The sequence below is a fragment of the Amblyomma americanum genome, chromosome 1 (assembly GCF_052857255.1).
Source record: "Amblyomma americanum isolate KBUSLIRL-KWMA chromosome 1, ASM5285725v1, whole genome shotgun sequence".
NCBI classification, from domain to species: Eukaryota; Metazoa; Arthropoda; class Arachnida; order Ixodida; family Ixodidae; genus Amblyomma; species Amblyomma americanum.
This window is the reverse complement of record NC_135497.1, coordinates 118663589-118674659: the sequence shown is the minus strand read 5'-3', so window position 1 is coordinate 118674659 and position 11071 is coordinate 118663589. Positions and strand designations below refer to the sequence as shown.

The 11071-nt window shown below is 46.2% G+C and overlaps 1 pseudogene; it reads left to right on the top strand.

The window, feature by feature from the left end:
• The first annotated feature begins 5581 nt into the window (after window positions 1–5581).
• Window positions 5582–9082, top strand: LOC144113363 (uncharacterized; annotated as a pseudogene).
• Window positions 9083–11071: the final 1989 nt, after the last annotated feature.

Genomic DNA, 11071 nt, shown 5'->3' with positions numbered 1-11071 from the left:
AAAACTACGCCGTCAGACCATTCTGTGGCGTACAGTGGGTACTTACGAGTCTGTGCTCGGGTCGAAGATGTAGATTGAGGCCTGGAGGGCGTGCCCGTCTGGACCGCAGGAGGTGCCGCCGATGATGTAGACTCGCGTGTCGATTGGGGCGCCAGCCATCCCCATGAGAGCCATCGACATTGGGCGAATGAGCAACGACTGGTTCGTATTGAGGAAGTAAACTTCAGCGCTGCTGAGCATCCTGCAGAAAGACCGTCGCGTCGATCTGACCACGCCGTAAGGTAAGCAGCCGACCACTCCTCAGACACGAGAACTCTCTTACAAGGAGCACCACTGTACAGCGAAGAAACTCCGCTTTACTTCAGATAGCTATCCCGTTGACGTACAGTTTACTATTCTGGATTAGCTTATTTGTTACCAACACTTGAAAGCTTCTAATGATTTGCAATGATCGCATCAATTTAATGACTAGCAACCGCGTCTCCTTTTAATCTCCAGATACTGATACATGAGCTGCATCGCGTAGAGTGCAAGTTGCGGCTTCCGAATGCGATGTATAATTAAGAAGACAAAGACGCGTTATGATTTATTGCTTTCGCACAAAGACTCTTATACGCTGGCATTTACATTAGGGTTAAGCCCAGCATGACCTTTTCCTCACTCCCTCCCTCCCTCCCTCCCTAATCAGCCAATCATAGATTACTAAGGTATTCTCCATTAGCTCTGATCTCCAGCAGTTCAAAATCCTGGTCTCTTAAAACGTGTTTGCAGGCGGTGACCAGCATTGGAGATATCGTGTCTTCCTGCCAGACATCCTTCCTTATTGGAATTTGATTGCTGTCTTCGTGGATGACGTCAGTCGGTGTGCAGCCATTATAGATGTTTTAAAAAAGCTTATAGTGGGACAAGAATGCGCACAGCTTCTGGAACAAATATTAGGGCGAAAACAGACATACGAAAAGGCATCTTCATTATTTAATACCAGCATAACTGCTGAGGTTTAGACCGAGTCGAAGGTGTCTCTGGTTACCGGAATTTCGAGAATTTACTACAACGCAAACGTCTTTAAGTCTTCACAATATAAACAAAAAGCAAAAGAATGTTGTGCTCAGGTCTCCAAAAATAGAAAAATATTTAATTCGTTTTGGCTTCCTTACTGCTCAGTAAGTAGCATAATCGAAGATAATTTACTGTGAATGCAATACGCCTCTGGAGCCGTGAAACGCGCACTAGTAAGACGCAAGCGATGGCTTGTGCGCGGAACTCCAGAGGAGCGTACGGGATTGGCGGAAAAGGAAGCATTGACACTTAAAGAATTAAAGAGAGCGCTTCAATGTAAATGTTCTTCTCTATTAGTATCATAGTATCGAAAAATTTAATTTCTTTTTTGCTCCAGGTTGACGCCTGCTTTAATGTTTTCCGTTAAGCCACTGCCTGAAGTCCAAATATTAGCAGGTCAAAATAAATAATCCCAAGCGGACCTTTGAAGAGATACCTTACATGTCACAGTATTTTTATTCCCTTTTCTTTATTTGCAAAACAGCGCACAATGCGAAAGACGGCCAAGAAGCGGGATACCTGAGCGATGCATATTTGTACATGCAAGAACATTTCGTCCAGCACCGGTTTCACCACTCAGCATTAATTTTCTAGTCAGTAATGCAACGTGGAGTTCACATGACAGGAAGAATTGCGCGTTGTTGCAGAGCGCCATTCAGTCTGGTTTGTTCGTGCCGCATTCGATGAAGCGAAGGAACGCCTAAAGCCTGGCCTACATTAAGCATTTTTAGCACGCGGAAACGTGCCACGAGCGAACCCTCATGCGGCCCTGCCGCCACACCTGCACCGCCACGGATGCAAGAAGCCGCCGCGATAAACGACCGTGACCGTGCAAATTCGGCGGGACAGCCGCGTAGGTTTGGCCCGCGGCGCGTTTCCCCGTGCAAAAAACACTCCATGCGGACCAGGCCCATGCTGGCTCAAAACGTGCAAGCCAGCTGAAAAAACTTCCGTATGGGTTTTCTTTCTTGCATTTGTCACAGGCTAGTCTCGTGGCCGAATACAGGCTGTCGCACGCTCTGAATTTGCAGTGCACGCTATAGACGTTTTACAGTGCCGTGTCACGGGGGCTGCCATCTTTGATCACGTGAGCCCGCAGCCATTCCACGCCTCTTGACTGTTTGGCGTGCGCCTCGACGCGTCGGCTGCCGCGTCCGATGGTTCGGTTCCGGCAGGCAGTGTTTCTGTTCATACGGTTGTAAAAGACACTATAGTTTGTCCAAAGATTCGAAGGTCATGTGTGCGCCCTAATTTTTTCACTTGAGGCGTGAAGAAGGTTTCGGGCTTTATGTCGCAGAGCCAGCCAACGGATGGATCGACTGATGCTTGTCTTTGCATCCGCAGAAGGCTTTGGTGAATGTTGTATATTGATATTACCTAAAACGGCAAGGTTCAATGCTCCTGCGGCTGCGCAGGTCGTTGTAGTATTGCGTAAATACATGCAGACACCGCTCTATAAAACGCTCACATGCACATCGAAAGCATTTGTTTGGAACCTGTTAACGGTGCTTAGAAAACCAAAAACATTTTCTACTTGTTTGTTAAACACAGAAAGGCGACCAAATTAAGTACCCACACAAATGTTAAATATTATGGTAGCAGTGTCATGCATTAAGCAGCCTTCATGAGCTGGCGCGCAATCACTTCGAAGGATTCCGCGATATAAATGTTATAACACGCGCACGGCAACGCGTTCACACTACACGAAGTTCAAAACTACGTCAGTCTGACACATGAAATTTTTGTACGCTCCACGGTCGATATGTGGGCATGAAAAGGCTTGATGTCTCGGCAATGGTAAGCAATCAGCGTCACTCTGTGCGCTGGCCTGCGGAGTCACTTTTCGTGACTGTCTCGCACGAAGAAGTGACAGCCACCCTGCAGCACTGCAGCCGTAACGCAAAAGCTTCATTCCGAATATGGTCCACGAAAAGAGCTCTGCTTGGAGCGAAGTTCAAGAGTAGCGCCAAGAGGGCACACAATACACAGACGGTAAGCGTCGTCCGTACGCGCGGCTGTGCACTACACGATCTGCACTAGTGGCATGTAGGAGCGTAAGCCGTCCTTCTTTAGAGTACCTAATTCGGCCTCGGGCGCTGGCGTTACTAAATTGCCGCACACCTTAACTTGCAAGCAATGGGGTCTCGCTACACACGCAGGCGCAACCGCGCAGCAACAGAAAGCACGAAGCGACTGCTTCGGTGGCAGAACAGTTAATTAATGCAGCAATGTTGTGCGCTTGCCCTCGCAGATTTTCCAAGATCGTAACCTTTCTTTCTATATCGGCTGTCTAGCGTTGGCGAACGTGTTTGCCGGGTTCCTCGTCACGGAAAGGGTGCGTGGCGAACGGCCGCGAAAAGGGGCAGTACTTGCTTGTGCTGTTCGGTTTCGAGAAGCTCGCAAACAATTGAATACCGCACCTTTAACTCTCCGTAGCATTTCTTGCAATCCACAACAGAGCAAGTATTTCCTCTTTCCTTCCCCACCTTCGCATAAAGAACACATCGGCAGCCACCCGTGATATTTTCATTACTGTGTCGAGGCGTACACGCCGGCGACTTAAGAGGCCCGTAATGGCACCGTGTTCCGAGCGCGTCTGTGGCGCCATCTCGTCTCAAGAGCAAGAGCTGCACGCTGTAAACGGTCTATACGGGAGCTCACCGGCCGGTGCGATGGAATCCACCGAAGACCATCATGCGGCCATGCCAGCCGACGGCAGCTTGGAAAGCGCGTTCACGGCTCATTGCGGGTAGTTCGATCCGCCTCTTCCATCTGCTACTGAATAAAAAAGCCTTGTTCGATGGCTGCATATGGCCACTGGTCGTTACGCAGAGAGGGTCCAGGCCGCCTGCGCAGAGGGCACGGCTGCATTCAAGCATAGGCATATATATATAGCCTATGACGAGACACAGGATCGCAAGTATAGGCCGCGCAATTTCAAGCACATGGTGCAGTGCCGACCAGTGGGTGTTTGCCGAGCTGTTGCGTAGGGTGCCTCGATGCCCGCTCGTATCGAGGCACCCTATACTGTTGCTTATATGAAGACCGAGGCAAGGAAACAAAAAGCAGAAAGACCCTGAGGAAGCCTGTCTACTCTCGAGCACCACGGTGCATCGTTGACGTTCACCGTGCTGCTCCGACTATATGTGACGATATGTGTGTGTCGTAAACGAAAAAATGATTATAATAACGATAAAATCAAACAAACTATGGTTAGAGAACAGGACCGACTGTGCATACGAGTATCCATAGGACGAATTTCAAAGATCCTGGCCTTCGGATTGCTCTTCCAACTTGCGTTGTTGTGGGTTTTACGGCGCATAAGCAGGTAAGGCTAATAAGTGCTAAAGACAGGCTTAGGAGTGACATTTTATAAAAGTTTGCAAAGTTAGAATTTATCTGACAACTCTCCTTCTTCAACGAACCCCAAAACCCATGAAGCATCTACAACTGCATTTTCTATTAAAATCAAGAGTGTGATAAGTAGAATGTGATGGACGTAAAACTACACGAAATATCTTGCGTGGTTCCGTTTGTTTATATAAAAATAGGGTGTGGTTTGCTCTGGGCTCGTCGCCGAAAGCTTAACATAGAGCTTTATCTTGTTTCTTGAGTACAAAGCTTTTGCGGGAGGCGTGCGTAACGTGCATGTTGCAAGCTCTTCGAGCCTAACACAGGCGCTCGAAAAGAAAAGTCACTCTGTTCGCACTGAAGGACGGAATCAACTTTGACTACTCCACAGAGCTTGAAAAGTGTTATGTGGATCATTTCTACACAGGACAGCCTTTAAAATGCATGCATGACCCACTAATGTCTGGAGACCAATAGATGACGGAACACATTTCCTTCTATGACGTTTGTAGCCGCGTGGAACACTGCGTCGCGCAGCGTAGAGCCGACGTTAACGCTTTTTTGTATCGGGCGTTTTACACTGTACTCACCGGCCAGCATGACGTCGTTGTTGCGAACGATGACGACCGTTCGGTCGCACCTCGGCTCAGCCATGAAGCCGTAGGGCCTCCAGCGATCGTGTCCCGGGCCATAGGACAGCATGGCGGCTCCTGCACTCACCGCGTGTGCGCTGGAATAAGCTTCCTTTTTTCTCCCACTTTTCTATGCGCACTTAACACTGAAATTTTCTACCTGAAGGCCTCCTTGCAGCGTGCGAACCAAGGCTAACCGCCGTATTCACAAACAACCCTCCACTCGACGCTGCGCCTCCACTCCTGGGAGTGGAGGAGAGCGCTCATCCTCGGCCCGAGGAGCAGTCGCGCTTCTTGAACACACCTCGAACATTCCTCCATCGAGGAGCTGGCCGAGTAGCCCTCCTCCACTCCAGTGCTTTCGAGGAGAAGATGCCGATGACGAGAGTATTGTAAATTTATGCAAATAAAACAACACCTATTTGGTAACATGGAAGTAATTTGTCTATTTTAGTGGTAAATTGCAAGGTAAAAACAATAAAAATGCATATTTTTTTGTTTTTCCATAAAAAAACGTGTACTTTCAGAAGAAATAACCAGTTTTCTTTACCTGTCTGGCAACCACAGCAGTCGCAGCTGTCCGGCGCGGCATTTTTGTTACGGTCCCTCTTTCGTTTCTCCGCTTGCTCGCCGCGTGTTCTCGTCCGTTTGCTGTGCTCCTGACTCGCTTCTTGCAGCTTTGTTGCAGTGTCTGTGCTTGCGCGTGTTCGACTGTTCGTGTGTGCACGTGTTTTTGTGTCTGCCCTTCTTTTTCTTTTTGGTTGCACAATGTCCGATCTCGACATTTCGGACTTCAGCACGACACCATCGGCATCCGCTTCTGACGCAACCCAGCGCGCCAAGAAACGACCCGCCTGTCCGCGATTCATCTTCACCGTAGATGAACGCCACGTGTTTAGGAACATTATGGCGAAGTATCGCGACGTGACAGAAAACAAACGAACGGACAATACCACTAAAAAGGCAAAGGATGAAGCCTGGTCTTAACTTTGCGATGATTACAATAGCTTGGCCGGCACACGCACTGTGTGTGTAGCACAGCTACGAAAACTGTGGGATAATATGAAGTCCCGGTGGAAAAAGAAGAAGTCTGAAGAAACGAGGGAAATCTTTCGGACAGGTGAGCGAAACAGTTTTACATTCAAAAACTGTCCCATACATTTTCCTGCATGTTCGCACGTTTCATCTTCTGACATCATTTTAATCCTAACAATTTGGCATTATTTATTAATGCGAAAAAATTATATGGTTACTTCGCATCAGCAAAACGTGTCCGCGAATTCTGTGTGCACGGTTATGTCGTTCTGTGGAGATAAATATGCAAAAGTTTGAGTTAGGCAGTGCGCGAGAAGATCTTGAAGTGGGAAAAGTTTGGTTGATGAATTGTAATTAGTTAATTAAATTGAAATAATGAAATAAAATTGCTGTGTTTGAAGCAGGTTTTGTGCGACCGATTCGATGAAAAACGATGTAAATGCACGACAAGGCTTACTTAGTATAAAAAACAAATTTAAAAAATGAAAAACAAGCAACTACAAAATAAATGAAATAAGAAGTTTCCAACTAAAAAAAGGAACAGAGGGAGCAAGAGAAAAAGGGAAGGCTTTCGCATTTCCGTCCTTAAGCATAAATGCAATCTTTTTTCTTATTGTGAATTTTTGTGAAAAATTGTTAAAAATCTGCGTACTACTTTTGAGCAAAACATTACTGGTGGTACTCTACTGGTTAGCGATTTTGTTTGTTTTTCCTTTTCAAGCATTGCGTGCTGCGCACAGAATGCACTTCACCTCAGTGTGTTTCACTGTGCAGATTGTGCTGTAGGATATGTACAATTAAGAATTTTGGTGCAGGTGGCGGTACCCTTGAATGCCGGCCAATGAGTCCGGCAACAGAACTGGTTGGTGCAGTCGCCGACCATATGGCGACCAGACTGCCAAATCCCTTTGACAGCGACGGGGCCCATGTCAGCGAGGCAGTGCTGTCCCTGCCACCTGTTGCATTATTGGAGGCGATGGTAAATGACAACGAACAAAGCCAAGACGACTTTTCCAGTAAGTAAGGCTGCCCTCTTTAAATACTAGTTACAACTGTCACGGTTAGTTTTCCTCGTGCATGAAGTCCAAAGCCTGGGCTGAGAAAGACGTTGGGGAGGGCTATGGATTAATTTCAACTGCAAGGGATTCTTTAACGCCCGCTTACATGCCGCATTACACGGGCGTTTACACAGCTCCTCGCACCTGTCGATATGTGGGCGCAGCATCCCAGATTCAATTCGCAACTGGTGCTCGGCTATCGAGCGGCACTGCAGCAAACACTAGTTATTTTCTGCTCGTGGTATGTGCACGTGCTCAAGCAGGCGGGCCACATATTTATCAGGACTTCTTGGCGGGCTCGTACTGGGTCCATTTTTTGCCATGTCACATACATGTTGAGAAGTTTGTTTTTAGATGTCTACACTAGTCGCGACCATGTAAAGCATTTGTTTTTGGTTCCCTGTTATGGTCTGAGTAGCCTCTGTTTATGGTCTTATTTGTTCTTTGCATGTCATATCACAGTAGTATGTATGTAAGCATAAGAGCCCACCAATTTTGTTACAGCATTGCAGAGTTCTCATGAAGGTATTGTATGTGTGTGCATGTTTTTGCAGGCGAGGTTCCTGCACCCACATCAATGCAGGCAGCACCGTCACCATGGCTGAACAGCCGACCACTAACTGACGAGGCACTTCCTGTTCAGGAAGAGTGCCTCAGTGCAGGCAGACCAACAGTGCTCGTGCCTGTCGTGCCGTCGTGCCAGAGTGTGTCTGAGGACATCACACCAGCACAAATTGCTCGCACGAGGGCAGGTGGCCCCCGAGTTGCTGCGGTGGAGCGGACACTGGCTCCTGAAGTAGCAGCCAGAATTAAGGCTATTGAAGCTGAGGACCGGCGGAAGGAAGAGTTACACCAACTCGACCTACAACTCCGCAGGAGCCAGCTGGCCGAGCAGCGGCTCAAAAACAAAATGCAGCGCAAGCTGCTTTCTCTGGATTTTGAAATCAAAAAGCGGCAGTTAGAAGCACTGAAGCGCTAAATAGAGAAATAAAATTAACTTGTACATATTTGTCTCGGAACACTTCTGTGTACAATTACCAACACTGTCGTCATTTTGATGCAGTCGTACAGTATTTGCATGTTCCTTCAGTTTCTTAAAAACAATGTTCTTTATTTAACACACTTGCACATGTATAAACAGTATAAGGAAATATAATATGGAAAGGATCAAGCAGTAAAATAAGGAAGTAGCCTAAAAGCAGCCAAAAGAAATCTTTCGTTGGCAGAAATTGGAAGGTGCCATAATAGTTCACGAGGAAAGTGACAAAATACCAGTTGTGAAGGGTGTCACGCAGGGAGACGCGTTCTCTCCAGTACTATTCGTCACGTGCTTCCAGGATATTTTCAGAGAACTCGAGAGGAAACAACTGAGGATGAAATTGAATGAGAATGCCTTAATAATCTCAGATTTTCTAAAAATATTTCACTGCTAAGTAGCTGAGAACAAACTTCCAAACATGGTCGAAGACAAGCAAAGCAAAGGAAGCAGAACGGTGGGAGTAAAAATGCATATTGAGATCTTCAGTAATGTTAACACTCAGAACGGAACAGCCGACAAGAGGCAGTAAAGCGTTAAAGTTGTAAGGTAAACGCACCTATTTAGAGCATAGTGACCACAGATCTGCACCACATGTGTAAACTAACTAGGAGAATAAGAATGATGGTGCAGCACATTTGCCAGGCACTCTCCAGCCATGAATGGCAGTTTACTAGTATTCCTCAACAGCCATATCTTGTGGGGCAAAGCCTATAACCTATGGGGCAGATATAGTGCAGCGAACTATGGAAAGGAAACTGATAGAAGTAGCGGTTAAAGTGCAGAATGAATGAGGGAATAAACGTGAGTTGGTAATGTCCAAGCTGGAATCAAGAAGAAATGGGCATGGGCAGGGAATGTAATGTGAATTCAAGATAAATGTTGGGCCATTGGTAACGGAATGAATCCCAAAAGAAGGTGAGCATAGCAGAAGGCGGCAGATGGGCTGATGAGATTAGGAATTCTGCAAGAACAAGGTGGCCGCAGCTGGCACAGCACAGGGTTAATTGGAAAGATACAGGAGAGGCCTGCGTCCTCCCATGGACGAGGTTCAGCTGATGATGACATTATATGCTATAAGGGAACCCAGTTCAAAGAAATAGACAGAAACACTGCAAATGCCATAAAAATAGCGGTTCTCTAACACTAGAAAACTATCGTGTACATTTTTGGAGAAGGTAATTGGGACATTTAACGGAACGATCTGGCTATAAGCCCCACCCGAACACGAGAGCCATTCACTGTGTCGGCAGAAAGCTGCGGTGGCACATGAAGCTGCTGTGGTTGTACGCTGGGCTGTGGCTGCTGGATAACGGGGAGGGCCACAGCAGGTGCCTCCGGGTCCTTCCGTAGAACGGCGAGATTGTGAAGGGCGCCGCAAGCAGTTATTATAACTGCTGAGCGCTCAGGGCGGTTCTGGAGGCCCATGTCTAGGCATGGGAAGCGGCGCTTCCAAACTCCAAAAGCCCTCTCCAGACTATTTCTCGTTTTGATGTGGGCCGCCTGATACCTGCGTGAAAGACGAGCAGTTCGAAGTAAAAATTTGTATAGATGTGCTAAATTGAAGAGCACAGCAGTCTGCACATTACTTTCTCAGTGGCCCCTCTGCAGCTAATAATAAAGCTGTAATTACATTTGCACGCCTCGGAAAGTAGCAAGACAGCTTCAGGGGCGTTGTCCGTCAACTGGTGGCAAATGTATACTAAATCTGAATTTTTATTTCTTGTTGAATTTGAATGAAAAAATGGGAAAAGCATGGAAAAATTATGTGTTTCAGTAACAAATAAAAATGAAGATTCCACTCTTTGATGTAAAGTGTTTACGGAGCAGTACAGCAACAAAAGGAGATGACATTCGTACATTTGTGCTGCCTTCAATCAAAGAAACTATGGTGCTACGTTCCCTCTTGTACTTACCTGCCCTCTGGGGTATTTGGCGGGTTGGCATCTGCCAGAGGTGTCATTAAAAATGACATGCAGGGATAACCTGCGTCTCCCAGCAGCAACCCAGGAACTCGTTTTGTCTCGTAGAGGACCCGTGCACGGCTGTTGTCAAAAATCCTGCTGTCATGAACTGATCCAGGCCAGCCGACGACCAAGTCATAAAATTCAAGCCTTGGCCCTGTGATTGCCTGAGGATAAAATATTATGTCTCTTTCGTGAAAATATTCTCAGGAAATGAAAATAAATTTTTGTGCCTACATGTCAGATCACTCTACTCTTCAGCAATTAATATATATTCATAAAACTTAGGTTCTATGTTTTACAGGAAACAAGAGCCAGAAAAATTAGCACTTTCATTGAAATGGTGCAAGTTGTTTACTTTCAATGCGAGTGAAAATTTGGTGCATCATGTAACAGGAACGCTAGGTAACATTCATGGTATTTATTTATTTTTACTCTCGGGGTCATACAGGCATTTGAAAAGGGTGCAGGAAGAATGAAATGCAAAACAAGCAATGCGAAAAACAAATTATTGCTCCTATATATACAATGTTAGCTAAGAAATAGAGAGTAAATTCATTAGATGTGCTGGTGTTTATACAACGCAAGGCAAATATTGAGGCATAACAAAAATATTGTACAAAAAATACCTTCATCACTGATGAATTGATAGCAGTTGCTTTGGACGTAAAAGGGGTTTGCGTATACGTACACGCAATAATTAAACCGGACCCTCCAATCTTGAAAAGTGATGCAGTGCAGGTTCAGCACGCCAAGAGATCGATCCTTTTTTTTTGGTCAATATTTACATGAACATTATTTGAAGAAGACGACAGCTAAGATGGGCAATGTGAAGAAAAGTGGCCCTCAAGTTTGTTCTATATCAACGCGCGTTAGTACAATTTAATGCCACCTAGAACGCGATAAAGTATTGCAAAAAGAAAAATGGGCTCACCT